We start from the raw sequence: 19,474 nt of genomic DNA, 5'->3' as shown, positions 1-19,474 counted from the left end.
AAAAAGATTCGCCTATGAGAGCTGGCGGACAAAAGTACAGAATTGGGGTATTGGGGTGCGAACTTGTGGGAACCACCCTGCACCCTTGGGACAGCCCCCCAAAGGTAAACTGTCAAAAAAGTGAAAAAAAAACTTAAGAACACCTCAAAAAATACTTTCATTGTGGGGGCGAAAAAAAAACAAAGTTGGGGGACAAATGTAAAAATTAGCGAAATAAACTCCAGGGGGCTCCCCAAATATGTGCCAGGTGTTTATAAGATTGCAGGTGATTGCAACAGGTGAATTTTTTAAGTTTATTAAAACTTCACTTTAGCAACTTCAAAATATGCTAGCACCCATTTTCATGTACCCCAAATTTGCTGGGACTACTTATTTTCCTGCTAAATGCTATTCTTCACCACTTCTGCAAAGACACTAATTAGCAGCTATTGAGGGCATTTAAGTATCCCAAATACCTTCATCAGGCCTATTCGGGGGTATCTATAGTGATCCCCAATGTCAGTGCATCTTTTGGGGGGTGTCAGGCTGATTTCTCCAAATCTGACAGGACTTTTCGCTAATTTCGAATTCGCCGAGTATCCGTTTTCCGCATGGATAACCAGCGCTGTCGGCAAAAAGTCCGGCATGCGAAAAGTACGGGACTTTTCCCACCTAGTTGAATATGCCCCATACTGTAGTTGTAAATGTTACAAGATGTCTTTTCAAAATGGACCATCTTGTATTTTACAGCCTATCACCCTATAATAAATAAATTCAAAATCAGAAGGTGTATTACTACCAGAGTCCTAATAAATGTTGTGGCCTACAATAAGCCAAAATGATCAATCTTTTTATGACAGTAGCTTTATGCCACTTCTCTTATCTTCCTCCTATAAGCACACATTTGCCTATGTTGCTATAAAAACTGTACCTACAGTACATTCAGTACTGTGTATAAAACCCCATCTAACAGATTACTGACAGCAAAAGGCATAGGGAAATCTTGGCTCATTTTTCACAGCCTGCATCCCATTTGTAACCTGCAACCTGCCAACATTTTTCACAGTGAATTAATCCGAAGGTTTACGCGCAGCAGGGAATATTTTGATACCGCGGTGTGCACCTGTACAAAATTAATATATTTAGCCTCACCCTAGGTAAGCCGGTATTTGCCATAAAAATAGCATATTCTGGTTTATAAATGGGATGGAGACAACATGCTTATTTATCATACCTTACAGTATTTTCAAAGGACCATTATGACTGTGCTTCACCTAAAGCAATGGACATCTCTCAGTCACACAATTGAATGCACAGGTACACAAACTCTTAAAGGAATACAACTTACAATGGTACACTATATAATTTGAAGTGTTTAGCCATAAGACATTATTTAGCTGGTGAAGAATAAGTAGAGAAGGTAATAGCTCACTTGCTGGAGGGATGGTTTGGGGGGAAGGGAGGTGGATCCACAAATCATTCACTGTGACCCTATCTCCTGCTTCACAAATGCTGCAATTTGAGCATCAATCCTGGGGATCCTTGAGGCTGGTCTACTATCCTGGAAGTTTCAGAGAAGTATGTGTTACCATCATCAGAGAGAGGATATAGTCAGAATCCTGATGTTGACCATCCCGACCGTCAAAATACTGTTGAATCCCAACGGTGAGGGTTAGGGTTAGGATGCAGTAGGGGACAGTTAGGGTTAGGCTATGGTAGGGCACGGTTAGGGTTAGGCTATGGTAGAGGACAGTTAGGGTTAGGCTGTCGAACTGGGACAGTTAGGGTTAGGTTGCCGAAGGGGTTGGTTATGGTTAGGCTGCAGGAGGAGCGGGTTAGGGTTAGAATACTCATTAAAATTGCATTTTGATCATCGGGATTTCTCTGCTGGTATTGTGACCACAGCCGGGATATCATACCCATCCCTGAGAAAGCATACTATTCTATTTCTGAATATTTCATTGTTTTGCTAAATACATTTATATGCAGTTTCCCTACAGTACCATTCTAACCAAACCTTGCCAGTCTCTCCCAACTAGCAAGCAGTAGGATAAATGTACACGTGAGTAATGCGGCTAGTTACTATGCTGTGATACTGTCTTGTCTTGCTTAAGTGTTCAGGTTGACTTGTCGTTTTGTCAGGAAAGCTTGTAGTATACTTTTTAGGCTAACTTATTGTCCATTATCCAGGCATGTCTAATACTGTTCTGTTTAGAATCATAGTGAAGCAGCAACTGCCTTTCTTCACGGTAATGTTTAAACTATCTTTTGAAGTTTACCAGATCATGTACTTACCAATTGACAGCCACATGGAGAATATGGAACATAGGAATTATCAATAGTAACAGGATCCAAATGTTTGTTTAATAAAGCATAAGTCATGTTTATTTGTTATACAAAAGGTATTATAGGCTGGTTGTAACATGCACTGTGCTTTATGGGAATCCGACATGTGCTGCAGAAAGCTTATAGAATAGCAGCAGAAGAGTACTTGAGAATAACAATCCAAATATCTCCTTGGCAAAACTCTTATCTGCTTAATTTACTCCCAGTGTTTATCACAATTTAATGTATCTCGATGGCCCATTCAAAGTCGACTTTGCAAAATTTGTGATTAAATAACATCATGCCTTGAAATCGGCCAATCTGAAATGGTAAGCCGCTGTATATGTCGCCAGCATGAAACTACGTACCCACTAGCTATATTGAGGGAGTTATCCAGCCATTCTAGTGCTTAACCCTGGTAGATAACGCCATTGTAACCTATAGGCTATAGATTGCACATTTTACTGGGCGGGGTATCTATGATCCCTCCCCGGTATTGGCCAACCGCACATGCGCAGTTTGATGACAGTAGAACGCCGGGGATCCCGCAGCAGAAAGACTGAACAAACTTATATATGTATATATATATATATATATATATATAGTAAACAAATACAGTAAATTCAGTGCGCAAATCAATCAATCAATGCATAAACACACACAATACTGTGAAAAGTTTTTTAGAATCCAATAAATAAATGGACTTTTGGAACAAAGTAAATCTGTGTCACAGACGCCAGATAAATCACAGGCCACAGGTACCACACAGGCCAGCGTCTTCCCCACGTTAAAACCCGGATCCAAGCAGGTATTGGTTTATCTGGAATTGAGAGCAAGAAAGAAGGGGCGCCACATAGTGCATGAAACTGTAAAACAGATTTTAATGCAGACAGTAAGTAATAAAAATGAAGAAGCCTGAATATCACCCGAACGTCTCCGGGGACTCCTTCGGCTATTTGATCAGTAATGGAAAGCAACGCCAAACCACACCCCAATGCGTTTCGTCATCGACTTCGTCAGGAGGCTGGTTTGGCGTGAATAACAGGCATGCTCTTATACTAGTCATCCCATCTATTTCCACAAGTGTTTTATAATTAGATACTTAAACTAATCAGTATTGGAAACACTATATGGAAATAGTAGCAGATGTTACAATGTGGGTACTTAGGCCCTGATTCATAGCCGGACGCTCTGACCAGAGCGCTCGCTCTGAATCAGGGCCCACCTCCATAATTATGGAGCGTCCTCCTGGACGCTCGTATAGCTGTGGGTCACCTCCCACAGCATATACGAGCGTGCAGGATGATGGTCGCGATGGTCTTGACCATCGCGACCATCGCCACTGCGAGCCGAAGCCTGCGGTTGAGTTTCTCAACCGCAAGGCCCGGAGCCAAAATCACTCCCACTGACATCACTAGTGATGTCAGTGGGGCCGGCTTCTGACGGTAGGCGTTCCCTTGGGAACGCCCCCGTCTGGGAGGCACGCCCCCGGCACGCCCACCAAAGGGGGCGTGCTGTCAATCAACATCAACAGCACGCCCCCTTTGATCAGACACAACGAGCGAAGGAAAGTCCTTCGCTCGTCGCGTCTCGCGCATGCGCACGACGGAGCTCCCTCCATCGTGCGCATGCGCAGTGCACACCATCGACCCACTTGCGAGCGGACAGCCGCTCGCGAGTGGGTCTGAATCAGGCCCTTAGACTGTTTATCTCTTGTTTTTATTCCATATTCTTTTATATCCCGGTATTCCTTATTTTAATTTTAACTCATGAATTTTAACTTATGCATTTTGCACATATTATTGTACTATTATGTTTGTATTTTTAAGGAAAAGTATTTCACTATGTTTACAATTTATTTTTTCAATTTATTTAAATGCTGACTTTTTAATTTATTATGTTTAATTATATATGTTATGCAATGTGCAATGTATGCATTGGGATTTTAAGTACCCGCATTGTAACATCTGCTACTATTTCCATATAGTGTTTCCAATACTGATTAGTTTAAGTATCTAATTATAAAACAGTTGTGGAAGTAGATGGGATGACTAGTATAAGAGCATGCCTGTTATTCACGCCAAACCAGCCTCCTGATGAAGTCGATGACGAAACGCGTTGGACTTTGGTTTGGTGTCGCTTTCCATTACTGATCGAATAGCCGACAGAGGCCCCGGAGACGTTCGGGTGATATTCAGGCTTCTTCATTTTTATTACTTGCGGTGGTATCTGACCGCTGATTGTGGTACGCATAGTCATTGAACGAGTTTTATGTCCGCTGTCTGCATTAAAATCTGTTTTACAGTTTCATGCACTATGTGGCGCCCCTTCTTTCTTGCTCTCAATTCCAGATATATATATATATATATATATATATATATATATATATATATATATATTATTATAGACATAGTGCTGTTTATTTACTTTTTAGCATACAATATTTTCATCAAGCAAGGAACAAGATTTTTCAGATGGTTTTGACCTTGGTCATATTACAACAGCACAGAGTATTTTCAGGAGTTTGCTGATCTTGTAGGTTGTAGTGACATGTGGTTGACAAGGCTGCATATGACGGGGACGGTGCAAATCTTGCATCTCCCCTGAGCCATTCCAGCACTTCAAAAGCCCTGCATAGCTCCCCGGCCATTTTTCTCTTCCTAAATACACATTTTGCTGCATGTACAAAGATGAAAGGAAATTGCCGTCCAACTTTTGAGGCCATGTGACAAAGCTAGGGATATTGTGAGAGAGCTGTCAAATAGTGACTGTCCCTCCTCAATGGGGACTGTTTGAATTCATGTAAAACATGATGTGGAATGTAGAAAAGCAGGAAGCTGCAAATTGTCAGCCTAATAGTGAGAGGAGCAGGACAGGGCCTTAGGGAGGGGTGTGCGAGTGCTGCTAGTGCACAGGGCCCAGGGGGGGCAGCACTGTATCTGTTAAACTACCCGTGCATCTGGCCAGCAGGGTGCCTGGAAAGGCACTCTATGGTCATTAGAGTGGCTACAGTGCTTTTTGGAGCGTCCCACCCTCCAGTGTGTATAGCTGCCTGGAGTGTCTGGGCAGTTCTGTACTTTCTCATGGCAGTAGCCCCACCCCCTCACGGGAAATGTTTTAGGGGCGGGGCCAGCATAGTGGATATGAGCCCTGCTCTGGTGCTGAATTAGGGTAGTGACACAGGTATTCTCTTTCTCATTACAATTTTCAGCTGGGTGCTTTAGCTATGATAACTATGTCTGTGTATAGTACTGGACAAAAGTGTCAAAACAACCCAAATTTTCCAGTTTTTATTGAAAATTACAGTTTAATGTCTCAGTGTACCTTGAAATTAAAGCACATAACAAAGATGAAAGAGAAATCAGAATCATTTTGTTTAACACTATTGAATCCAGATTGACTCATCAAACTAGCCGCCATCTGCAGATATAACCACTGACTGTGGCATTCTATCTACAATAGAAATCAAATATTGTTTAGGAAACTTTTCTCAACACTGTTCCCAAAAATCTGTTGCACTCAGGGGCATATTAACGCCCAAGGGGGCCTGTGTGGAGCGGCACGCCCCCACCTTCTCCCAGCCCCACATTTTACCTTGTACTAGTAAGCTGGTCCCTCCTCCTCCACGGTGTCGTCATCATCCCAAACTGCGCATGTGCACAAGAGAGCAAAGGCTCTGGCACTGTGTCGGAGTATTTGCGTTCACTGCATGGCGCCATATTCCTGAAGATGTCATTGGGAAGATGGTGCCGTTGGAACCCACTTGCCGATACAGCGTAAGTATACTATTGGTGCAGGGGCCCGTGTGCACCGCACACCCTTCATCCATTAAAAATTTGCCTTTAGTTGCACTTGTAGGTTGCTTTGATTTCACCTTTCTGTCCAGTTCATACCAAACCAGTAGGATGGGATTTAAGTACGGAGCCTCTGCTGGCCATCCCATGTTTTGAAGCCTACTATCTTGTTCTTTTTTTCAAATGTAGTTCTGACTGGAAACGTATTTAGGATCATTATCTTGCGTTAGGATGAACCCTTGACTAACTAGGTGTAGACCAGAGGGTATTTCAAAATGTTGTAGTAGCCCTTTTGATTTAAGTTGCCAGTCACTCTATGCAAGTCTCCGACTCAGGATCCAGCCAAAGAGCCTCAGACCATCATGCTTCCTCTTCCATGTTTGACAGTTGGTGTCACAAGGGCAATTTCCTAGCTGCCGCTTCCTGAATTTGTTTAAGCCCCAAATTTAAAAGGGCAAAATAGTAAAAACCCTGCGTGTTGTGAAAAGAGGTGTAATGATTTGTAAGCCAAATTATATAGTTTCTTTCCACATGTAACTGTCTCACGTGCAGCTAATGCAAGTGTCCACACTTATTAAATCCCAACGTGATTTTTTTTACGTGAATAGACATTTTCACTTCACATTTGTGTCCAGAAGAAATGTAATAGTAACTTACATGGTATGAAAAGCACTGTTATTCAAAACTAGAGATGCATTAAGTCACTGCATCAAACAAGCTGCTTTGAAAAAGGGCAAGAGTTCCGACAATACAATTTTATTTGAGTTTTGCTTCAGCTTTGCAATTCCACTAAATGCCATTCTACATTGCATTCGAAAAATTGCACTTTGTGCAATTTATAGCTTACAAATAGATGACTGGAGACACTAATGCCCAATTCTGATGGTAAAAAATTACCCCTTAGTTTTGCACCTACAGTAAATGCATAACAAGGTATAACAAGGTAAAACTTTTAAAAACTGCCCATTCCTTGGCGCTGTACTGGTCAAACAGAACAAGTGTCAGCGAGGGGCCTTTCTATATAATACACATTTTAGCAACAATGTATTATTTTTCGATTATTAAGCTGGCTAATTAAACATTTCAAGTAAAAAATAATTTCTGCTCTTATAGCACATTAATCTTCACTCAGGAAATCTCTTATTAGTACATGTAAAGATTTTTTTTTTCAAAAATCCAAAAACACAGAAAAATAATTTATTTTTAATTATTTAAAAAAATGTTATTTTGTCGTATGCACTACCAGTCAAAAATTTAGGAACACCCCAATTTTTCCAATTTGTATTGAAATGCAAGCGATTTAATTTCAGTTAACAACCTGATATGGTACAAAGGTAAACTGCTAGAGGTAAAAAAAAGACAAAAAGATCACAAGAAAATAGTTTAGATTAGCAAAAACTGAAAAATAATGTAAGTTTCAAAGTTTTTCTGGGAACAGGTAAGAACTTATAGCTGTTCTGCAACAATGAAATAGATTTGTGCCTGGGCCATGAAGCACCAAGGTACTACTAGTGTTCCCTCTAGCTCCGGCGGGAGGCAGGGCGCCGGAGCTAGAGAAGGGGGCGTGGTCATTGGAAAAGGGGGCGTGTCTATAAGACGCGTCCCCTTTTCGGCACTCTTGGGGGCGTGCCCGGCACTTACGGACACGCCGGACAGCCCCCAAGCCCTGCAGACAGGGGAGAATAGATGCCGGGCGCATGCGCCCGGCGTCTATTCTCCGGCGGTGACCGGGTCACAGCATGTTTCTCCACCCGCGGGACACTGCGTCCCGCGGGTGAGAACGGCTCCCACAGGCTGTGAGGGCAAGGCGCTTTTTGCCCTCCTCCTGGAGGGCAGGGTGCTTTTTGCCCTCCAGAAGGAGGGCAGGGCGCCGCGCCCCGCTAAAACAGCCTAGCGGGAACGCTATACTACTATGACTGGAAGAAGGAATATGGACTGATTAATCATAATTTGAAATCATTGGTTTATCTTGCAGGGTTTTTGTACACCACAGAATATGCAAAAGGATGGTTCCTCAGTGTGTGGGGTTTATTTACACCCCATGTTTTGCTTTTAAAATAATGACCCTTTTACATTTTTGGCTTAAGCATGCCAGAATTGGATTGTTTTATAAGCCTTGCTTAGTAAATAAACACCTGTGACATGAACTGTCAAACATGGATGTGTAAGTGTGATGGTCTGGGGTTATTTTGCTGGATCCCAATTCAAACCTTGCACAGAGTGACTGGTGCCCTGAGCCAAAAGGGCTAACAGAGGATTTTAGAGCAGAATGCAGTACCCTCAGGTCTAATACTTGTTGGCCAAGGGTTTATTCTACATCAAAATAATACCCAAAAACATATTTCGCCCGATACGACGGATCGGGCCGACACATTGTTAAAATCGGCTAATGTGTACGCACTATGTCGGCCCATACGCGCTACTGTTTGGTCGTCAGTCGCATCGTCATGTCGGCCCTACATGCAGCACAATCTGAAAATGTGACTGACGACCCCTACAGCGGGATGTGGCTGGTGCCGACATATCGGGCCGTCATCTCTCTTTTCTGTGGTTGCCTCGATTTATCCCAAAACTAGTAGGTTAATTGGCTCCTGACACACAAAAGCCATAGTGTATTTAGTAGACTATAGGCCTGATTCAGACCCACTCGCGAGCGGCTGTCCGCTCGCAAGTGGGTCGATGGTCTGCACTGAGCATGCGCACGACGGAGGGAGCTCCGTCGTGCGCATGCGCCAGACACGACGAGCGAAGGACTTTCCTTCGCTCGTTGTGTCCGATCAAAGGGGGCGTGCTGTCAATGTTGATTGACAGCACGCCCCCTTTGGTGGGCGTGCCGGGGGCGTGCCTCCCTGACGGGGGCGTTCCCACAGGAACGCCTCCCGTCAGAAGCCGGCCCACTGACATCACTAGTGATGTCAGTGGGAGTGATTTTGGCTCTGATAGAGCCAAAATCACTCCGGAGCTTGCGGTTGAAAACCTCAACCGCAGGCTCCGGCTCGCAATTTCGATGGTCGCGATGGTCACGACCATCGCGGCCATCAAAATGCACGCTCGTATAGCCTGTGGGTGGTGACCCACAGCTATACGAGCGTCCAGGAGGATGCTCCATGAAAATGGAGCCCGGCCCTCATGCAGAGCGTGCGCTCTGCTCAGAGCGTACGGCTCTGAATGAGGGCCTATGATCACTGTGAAGTATGTTAACACTTTGGGAAAAATTTACTAAGCGGCGAGTTCTAAACCCCGGCGGTTTGACGGCGGGTTCTATTCTGTTCTAAACTCCAGGGGTTTGGTGGCGGCTTTGTAGTGGTTTCTAAATAACAGCCCTGTTCTATTCTATTCTAAAATGTGTTTTGACGGCGGTTTTGCAGCGGTTTTGGTCTTAGTAAATCTGCAGATAGCAAAACCGTCGCCAAACCGCCGGGGTTTAGAACCCGCCTCTTAGTAAATTTTGTCCTTTGTAAGAAAAGGTTAATAATCTATATCTATCCATAGTATGAAATAAAGTCCCTGGTAGGCATCTGTCTGTTTGTTCAGGCTAATCTTGAGAACCACTGGATGGATTTTGATGCCGTTTTAACTATTCTATAGAGCATTTGTCGAGGAAGGTTTATGTATATGAAACAATAATGTATGACAAAAGGGGAGCCAAGGAGTGACGATTTTAGTGAGGCAAGTAAATGCAAAAATTGACGTCAGAGCTTTTTCTTGGCTTATGCTGCCTAAACCGTTAAAGATTATTTTATACCATGTAGAAATTAATACTTATTATCCGGTTTCTCCAGAAAAATTACTGTAAGCCCTGTTTACTGATACAAAACTTCAGTTTTGTCCTTTTTTTTTTCCTTTTCCTATTTCATTTATGTGAAAACGATTCTTTAATTACAAACTAGTCCAATTCCTGGTAAGAGTCTGCTTTGACATGACAATAAAGGCACAGGGCAGACACTAACATGGCTGGAGTTGACCCTAAGTGGAGACTGTTTTGCTCATGGACAACTTTACGTGGCCCTTTTGCGCATCACGTCGTGTTGATGTCAGGAGGAAAACTATACAAGGCAATCTTATAAGTTCTTGGTTAAAATAAATTGCTCCCATGCGAAGCTGGGCAGGACGCTATTATGATATAATTGTATTTGTTAGCAAATCAATTTTTGTTACTAAATTATATGGGTGCCACTTGTCTGCGCCCATCTGTCATTCACTTTTCTTGTACAACTTCTCGTGTAGCTAATCTGAATCACTCCCCCTCCCCCACAAGATCCTCATCGCTGCCCAGTCACCAGGACTGCATGCCAAGAGACACTGGGTGAATATTATAAATAGATACAAGCAGGGGATAAGGGTGACATAGAGGGCCTGATTTAGCAAGTTTCGTAGTTGCTAATACGCACGCAATTGGCCGATTGTTGCGTTCTGCGAATGCGTATGCATTGCAGTGCGAGAACTAGCCACTGCAATCGGGACTGAGATCACAGTGACTACGCAGACCCATCGCAGAGTGATTGACAGGAAGTGCTGTTTGTGGATGGCGATGGGGGGGTGGATGGGGAAACGCAGGCGTGCCAGTGTGTTTGAACGCCGTTGCAGGGGTGTTCATAAATGATTTTCTGCGAGGCCCTACGCAGCCTGAAGACTCATAGCGTGCGATGAAGTTAACAATTTCTGAGTAAGGTCAGAGCAAGTGTGCGTGAGGCTGCGATTGTCTCGATTGTACTGATGGTTTTGCAGTCTTGCTAAACATTACGGATGTGTGTAAAGTAAAGTGGGCGTTCTTATGTAGTGCTGCGGCGGCATAGCGATCGCAATGGATTAGCATACTCTCGCAGTTGAACTGCGTGCATAATCGCTATTGCATTCGCAGCTGCATTCCGTAATGAATCAGGCCCAGAGTTTGGCTACTGTGATAAGAGAAATGATGTGTGTGTCAGTCAGGTGGCACTTACAGAATTAATATCTACCCAATTTTCTGTTTTTACACAAAATACGTTTGTTTGCATATTTTAAAGTACATGAGTGGCAGCAGCCTCGCCACTTATGTAATGTATTTCATTTAAATTGTATAGTGTGTAGCACAGATATCAGGATTGTGATTTTGACGAAAAATCATCCCAATTATCGTTTTGATCAAAAAATCGCATAGTGTGTATCCAGCTTTATCCTAGGCATACACTGTTTAATTATCGTATAATCAGCTGATGGGGGCAATAGCTGGACAGAGTATTGCTGCGACCTAGCAGTAATTATCAGTCTGGACATACAGAAAACGTCCAGCATGTCCGAAAGATCCGATAATTGGCCAGACGCACCTGGCAGTGTTAATGCGCTACCTGACATTTCCCCTGTTCCTTCACAGGAGAGGAATGGTGAAATGTTTCTTCCCCAGGGGAGCAACGTAGATATTGTGGCCATACACTGTAACATTTCTCACAGATATACAGTATATGCATACCTCCCAATATTGGTGATTCAGTGGTCAGGACATCCGCGCGCTGAAGGGGCATGGCATATCCATAAAGGGGTCATGGTCTTATAGCACTGAAGATGTTGGGCTGCCCCCAGGTTCTCCCTGCACAGTAAAGAGATGCGCACGGCATCTATTCACCCGCTGCTCTGCTATGGAGAGCAGCGATGAAATTGACTTCTCCCTACTTCCCCCCACCGCAGTACCTGGAGAGCGGGACTGTGGTTGGGAGGTATGGTGTATGGCTACGATATGACAGACATTTTACCTCAGTGTATGCCCAGCATAAGTAAAAGGACAAGGTGGCACTGGACTGTCTGGAAGTAATATATAGGTAGGGAATGTGGGCAAAGTAGGGTCTAAATAATATGTGATGTCTGACGTGTTATTTAGGTAATGTGCAGAAGGTCCCTCAGAGCATCTAAACCACAAATGCTGCTGTCATTTCATTTTCTTAACATCCCGACAGTTTCTACACTAATTTGTCCTTTTTTGCATACAATTTTGACATTGTCCAACAAATGTGTGGTGTAATTTTGAATTAAACAGTATAATAAATATTTGTCAGTAATAGAGTTGTTTCCATTTGTCATCTGTGCAGTGTATTACAGGAGTGGATAGGTAGTGTAGCAGAGCAATACCCAGGCTGTGTAGGTGTCTGCTGAGGAGGCATGGAAAGAATGTGCTGTGTGTACGGATTTATTAGTTATGTTTATGCAGCCACAGTGTTTACTGCTGATGGAATTGCACCTCTGGCCACACACAATGCCAGCTGTCTCTGTGTTAGTGAAAGCATCACATATTTTTTACGCTCCCTCCCTCTCTCGGTCTGAAAGGTTTCTATGCACTTCCTGCTTCGAAACAAAAGATTTGCCTATACCAGCCCTCCTAGTGCTATTAGTAGTATTATTATCAGCCTTCTGGCAGCCAATCAGGGATGGAGAAAGATGGTGACATCATGGGCTAGGGAACAGCAAGGAGGTAGCTGAAGCATCCAAGCCACTAATGTGAGCACTGGAGGTCAGGAGCTGGATAAAGGATGGCAGCCGTTCTGCAGATGGACTAAACCAGGGTTTCCCTTTCATCAGGAACACTTGTTTTGAAAGGGACACAGCGGATGAAGCATGCCAGGGTGTGTGTCAGGTAATGTCCTGTTCTTTATTGCCAGTGCATCATTCTGCAGCTGCAGCCCATGCTGCCTTATGTTCAGCAGTGTTAGCAATGGCCTGTTCTGGTCTCTCCCAATTCTGGCGCAGCCTGCAGAATTCTCTGTGCAGACTTTGGTGGTTAAGATGCCATTTTATTGTAGCATTGTTAATCAGCAATTCATCTCGTCTGGAAGCAAAAGGCTTACTATGTCTTCATGTCGTTGGTGACATAGATCACAGATGATTACACAGCTATATAACCTGATGTATTGTTATACCTGTGTACTGTTGGACTGTCTGGAGAGCTGGGTTTGTGTCTCTCTGGGGTTGTGGATCTTTGTATGTCTGGAGGGATAGGGCTGTGTAAATCTTGGAGCGACATCTGTGTATACATTAGGATAAGGATTTCCATATAGCTGGAAAACTGCATTTGGGGGTGATAATTTGTGCATATCCGTATTAATACATGACCATCATCCTTCGTACTTTCAGTAAGGAGACTGTGACCTGTGTATGCCACAGTAATGTCACAAGAACTAGACTGAGGTTTATTTATGGTTACTGTAAGTGACAAATATATAAAATGCCTGTCTGTCTTTCAGCCTATTCTATGATTCATGTGTAATTGTCATACTGTCAGTTGGAAAGATACAGATTTAGAAATGATGGTTCTCTATCCAAAAGAGCTTGCAATCATTGCCATCTGCAGTGTGACTCTGCGGGTGAGGGCAGTAAATCCACTTTGCATATATTATTCTCTACCCCTTTTGTGCTCCCATTAGAGACACCTGCTCTTCTGTTTGTGTGACTGGGAAGCTTATAGGCCACCATATGTATATTAGCCTTTGTCCAAGCCCTGCTCCCCGGTCTACTGATCAGGCTGTCATTATACATACACTCCCTCTCTGTCATCAACCTGCTGTGGGACAGGATTTTATTACTGACAATCACTGTTCTTGTACAGCTGGGACAATCTTACCGTCAGGCCTGTAACTAAGGGTGTGTGACATATGCCATCGCACAGGGCCCTGGGAGCGACACCATCGCTGCCCCACGGCACCTGCATGTGGTGTACAGGGTGCCAGGAACTGCACCCTGCAGCCAGTAGTGCTACTGTAGAGCCGCCTGGAGTGTGCAAGGGACACTCTGGGTAGGCACCCTGCAACCTGTGGAGCTGCCTGGAGTATCCTTAGGATGCCCTGGGCTGTGCTCTACTTCCCAGAGCCTGCAGCTCCACCCCCTTGGTGTGATGCCGTGAAATTGTGGGTTTAGGGGGTGGGGCTAGGACAGGGCACACTGCCACTTCTTGGTGCTGTCTGCTGGTTCTGTCTAAGTCCATCTGTAACACTTTCTGTTCCATATATACAAATACTACAAACACATTCTTCCAAATCATTATTATTATTATTATTATTATTATTATTATTAGTAGTAGTAATAATAAATTGGAACGTTCCGTCTGATTGTCCGAAATATTGTGTACTCAGCTTTAGACATACCTCCCATGATGATTTAGAAGAAAAAAATCTACTATATATTATAGTTATCATGTGTTCTGCATGCTAGAAGTATTTACTCTTCTATGCATATTGTTGAAAACAGCTTTACAGAGCTTTTGTACTGATAAATAAGGTCATGGCCACTCTGCTTAGTTACTAGTATAGAAAAAGATTGTCAAAACAGTTTATCTCTGTTTTAAACACACGTTATATAAATTCTTGTAACAATTTTTTAAAGGAAATAGTTTGCATTTTTTGTACTGCCTGAAGAAGTGGATGTATTTCTTGAAACACATAGCATTACATTTGCAGTGAGATACCCTTTTTCTTATTCTTATACTTTATTTTTGTATTACATAGATTTTTTAATACTATACTGTATATCTCTTTTGCTATCCATGCAATTAATGCTGTATATTTTGTTAGGTATTTGATATTTCTCTATTTAGATAATGTGTGTTTAAGTACAATTATCAATGCCTAGTAAACATTATTTTGTTTGAACCTTAGCCTCATTTCCTCTGTTTCTCTCCAGCCTCATCCCTCAGTGTTCTCTACAGCCTCAAGCTCCCCGTCTCCCTGTATCTCTCCAGCCTTATGCTCCCTCTCTTGTCTCTCCAGCCTGATATCCCCCTAGTGTTTCTCTATCTCACGTTCCTCTGTGACTCTATAGCCTCGTGCCCTCCCTGTGACTCTCCACCATAAAAGGCTGTGTTTAAACACAGCCTTATGCTCCTCCTGTGTACCCCTCTAGCCTCATGTCCTCCTGTCTCTCCAGCCTCATTCATGTTTGTGGGAGGGGTGCCATTTCCAAGCACTGACAGATGTCTTCCCCTACCTTCCTATATCTGTAGTACACTCATCTGTCTCATCTCTGTCCCTCCTTTCCCCATCCTCCTGTCTATGTCTCTATCATCTCTGCCCCCCCTCTCTCTTTCATCTTTGTCCCCTTCTCTCTTTCATCTTTGTCCCCTTCTCTCTCATTCTCTCTCAATTGCACAACTGTTAGACAAAAATGATGCTGCTTATAGAATAGACTAGTATTATGAACAGACTTTTGCCGAGTTGCTAGCAGTGGTGACCGGTTTTGCCGATTACCTCCCACATTTCTATCTGTCTTATCCCTTCTCTGGCTCTCCCCATTCATCCCCCTTAACTGCCTCTATCGCTTTAGCCACGTTCCCCCCATTTCATACTTGCCTCCTTTTGAAAAAACTTTAAAGGGAGATTGTGAAAACAACACCTATGAGTGCGCTTTAAAATGGACGTGTACTGCTACGAGGTGCGCCATAAAATTGATTTACATCAGCATAAATGAGCCCCAAAGCAGTTAGTAAGAGCTATTTGTTGATGAAAACACACTGATACTTTTCTGAAAATGCATGTAGCCTCATAAGCAATGTAGGGAAATGATACTAATGATCCAATTGGAATGTATATATCGCTGTTTTTTTAAATATAAATATATATATATATATATATATATATATATATATATAGTAGTGCAAATGAGACCAGCAGCACACTCTTGGTAGCAGCAACAATGCGGAGTGCAAACACATAATATGATATATATATATAAAACCACTATCATAATGGGGGTAAGGTGCAGTCAGGGGGATTTCTAGACTCTTCAGGCAGTCAGGGAGATTGCCACTATTCCAGGGAGTCTCCCTGACGATCAGGGATAGTTGGCAAGTATGCAACATTTCTCTCTCTCCCCTCTCTCTTGCCCGGTCTCTCTTTCGTCTGCCTTATCCCTCTCCAGTCTCTCTTCCCCTCTTTTCTCTCCCCCTTTTTTAAGCAGACAGTGATAGCAGTGAGGGAAGGTGGCAGAGGGTTCTGTCCTGGCAGTCAGCCAGTGAGAAAATTGTACGTCTACCTTCTCCGTGGGGTGTGAGGTGCGGATTTGCGAGCTCTCCAGCAGGGGTGGAGAGTGGGATGTGCCAATATGTGGGACCTACAAAGGGGATGGATGGAGTACTTGGGTGCCAATTTGTGGGACCTCCAGCATGTGAGGTATGAGAGGTGCTGATCTGCGAGACCTCCGACAGGGGTGCTTGCGGGGTGTTGGGTGCTGGTATTGCAGAGGGCGGTAACGGCTTTACTGTTTGCTGCTGGGGGGATAGAAAGTTCTGTGCCCTGTCACATCTACCAGCCTGAGAGCTGTGAGGGAGGGGTGTTCACTACACAGAAATAGCCTTGTTATACAATAGATATCTCATTGAATCATGAGTAGTAATTTGTAAATCTAATTTTGTTTGGACATTGAACTGTTGTCAGACATTTTTCCGTACTGAAAGGTGCGTATCCACTTATCCACTTGCCGACTGATTAACGTTTGAACGATTACGACATCGTAATCGTTCAGTCGTTCCTCATCCTGTATGTGCCCGCACTGAACGATATGTCGTTCAGTGCAGGCACCCTCCCTCATCCCCGAACATGCCCAATCTGTCGTTATCGGCAGTTTGACCGGCATGTTCAGGCGATGATTGATGTCAGAAACGACCAGCGTGTTCGCGCATCGCTGGTCGTTTCTGACATTAAACTGCCCGATTTATGCACGATTAATGAGCGTTCGAATTATTACGATGTCGTAATCGTTCAATCGCTCTTTTTAATTGGCAAGTGGATACGCGGCTTAAAAGAGGTTGAACCCCAAAATACTAAAGTGTTCATTGTCCTAAAGACTTGTCTACTGTGTGTACCAGTCAGCTCTGGGGTTTCACGCTGCCTATATGTATAATACTTGTTATATTACTACATGAAATAGTGTAATGTGTACTTGTCATCTTCAGAGTGACTTCAGCATTTTTATGTGCTGAACCAATATTTATAATGAATTAACCTGTCAGCTTACTTAATAAATATCTGTTGTTGGAGGGCCTCAGTGATGTCACTGGCTCGTGGTGATTATCTGCAGTATCATGAATATTGGACTGTCCCACAATATTGCTGCTTTTACTATGTTCAGGTTGAGATATGACAATCACAAGTAGAGCTTCCATTAACATATAAATGACCTTTCAATAAGAATATGTCTGCTGCTATCTGTGACCTTATGTTTTTGTTAACCTGTTAAAATAATGATTATTAAGGTCTTTTTTCACCTTGTGGTGAGAGATATTAATGAAAGTATTGGATAAAAGAAAAAAAAAAAGCAAGTTAATATTGTTAATGTACTGCTTTTATATATGCTTTTTATATATAGTACTATATATAATTACTGTATATTATTAAGCTGTTCTAATTTGTAAACATACAATGTGCAATATACAGAATCACAATTATTGAGCAGATACTAGGGGTGCCAAGAGTGGAGTGACCAGGTACACTGGGTCAGTTTTAGGATAAGGTCAGTTACAAATTATATCAGAGGCACAGAAATGGTGGTGGGGTGGGGTGGGATGGGGGAGTCTACAGCTCTGGCCCCTCCTGGCCATCCACAGTTCCATCCTAGCTGGATTCTAAACTATAATGTGGAAATGGGAGCAGATGACTGAACAAACCAAAAAGCTTCCTATTGATCTCTACAGTCATTCCTCCTCACTCCCTCCAACCAATAGCTGTTTTGCTAGGACTGCATAGTCAGCCTTGGGGATTTCCTCTCAGCACCACCTACGACAGAGGCATGTGTCTTCATTGTGCTATAAATAAATGAGAACTCTTGGCATCTTAGAGCCAACTTGGCTGCTACATCTGAGCTGTATGCAAATAAACTTTCTTTGCCTTTTTTACGTTATCTTATCTGTGTATTACTTTCATTGCTAGAGTAAAAAGATGTGTATCTACCTATCTGAAATCTACCTATATCAGATAACGAACGTTATGGCAGCTTAAGTCATGTGGAAACAGCAATTCCTGCATGATGAATGTACCTCAAAAATTTACTATAGAAGTCAGCTAAGTAGTGCAAAATACCATGGTCCATACTTGTCAACTTTATGCTTCACCTCTCCAGAAGAAGCCCGGAGAGTAGATGTAGCTGATCACTTCCGGGGCTGGGCTCTTCACGTCATTAGGCTCCTCATGGTGAATCATGGGTTCGTGGAGAAGGGACAGGGCTAATATTACACGATTTGTGTCATTTTAGCCCCACCTCCTCCATAATGACCCCCTATTTCCAGTAAAAATATCCCTAATCTACCCACTTTACTAGAAGTGGGAGGGTTGCGAGAGATCAGCCCACTCTTCCTGGGATCCAGGAGGCTACCTGTAAAATCAGCAATCTCCTACATCTTCCGGGAGTAGGTACTGTCAGTATGATAAAGTCTCCATTTATATCAGTGGGGGCTCTGGTCTTCTCCAATTTAACAAGCTCAGAAAAGCAGGTTATCAATAATATCTAACAACCTCTTCAGATGGGTTGGGTATGATTGGTTTACAGTTATCATGTTGATATAAGCACTAGCATGGGTAGCACCCTAGATGGCACTCCTCCTCCATCTAAAATGGGGCGTCCCTTCCTTGGGCAATATGGTTTTCCTATCCCCCACACCCTCCCCACTGTTTCTTGTAGGCTGGCGTTGGAGGGTGGCATCGTCTTATCCTCTGTATTAGTGTGGCACTTGGCTGTAACATCCTAGCAAAACACTACACTTCCAGTCCCTTAGACATGAAGTAGCATCAGCTGGTATCTGTACAGGTATCTTTACAAGTTAGAAGTTGTCATCTACAGTACTTCTCCAGTGTATCAGCAACCTGTTCTCCAGTGTGGGGGGAGCCAAGGGTTGTTATATAAATATCATGGGGAGATTCAGTGATGGAACTTTACGCTATATGGAGCTAAGCACATTGTGGTTAATTACGTGAAGGGAAGCCTTGCTGTTTTTTTGAGGTGGAAGTAAAAATGAGTGAGGCTATCCTGCCCGGACAACACATGTTGTAGTAGCATGCAAGGTTCTGGCGGAATCTCCCCTTATGTCAATCACTCAGTGTTTTAGTTGCCCTAACCACTGGTGCCCTAGCCACTTACCCGGATTAGCCTAATGGCCGTGCAAGACCCTGTATGCCACATGTATATTGTTTACTAGCTGTGATACCTGGCATTGCCTAGGTTGAAGAATGAACCTTGAACTACATCAACAGCCTTCATTTTTTTACATTGTCCTCGCCTATATCCCCATTCCAATGATCCATGGAATGCTTGTGCTTCCTCTGAGGTCTCTTTTACTTCTAGCAGCTGAGGAGCTGTGACGTAGACTGGATCATTTTTCTTGTGGCATGGCTATTCTGAAACTCAGTCTTTGGTTGTGCTTTAACAGT

General features: G+C 43.3%; 1 protein-coding gene across 3 annotated transcripts in view; it reads left to right on the top strand.

The window, feature by feature from the left end:
- Positions 1 to 19,474, top strand: part of PAK3 (p21 (RAC1) activated kinase 3) — a 247,733-nt gene that overhangs the window by 102,131 nt on the left and 126,128 nt on the right. The window contains exon 1 of one of the 3 annotated variants that reach the window (XM_088482921.1): positions 12,580 to 12,702. The exons of the other annotated variants lie outside the window; for them this stretch is intronic. The gene's annotated coding sequence lies outside the window, so the exon portion shown is untranslated. Of the gene's footprint in view, positions 1 to 12,579; positions 12,703 to 19,474 lie in introns of those variants that run through there. 3 annotated transcript variants of the gene reach the window in all.

This window comes from Taudactylus pleione, unplaced genomic scaffold, assembly GCF_031769625.1.
Source record: "Taudactylus pleione unplaced genomic scaffold, aTauple2 ptg000296l, whole genome shotgun sequence".
In the NCBI taxonomy this organism is placed as follows: Eukaryota; Metazoa; Chordata; class Amphibia; order Anura; family Myobatrachidae; genus Taudactylus; species Taudactylus pleione.
This window is presented reverse-complemented; position numbering and strand designations above follow the sequence as displayed.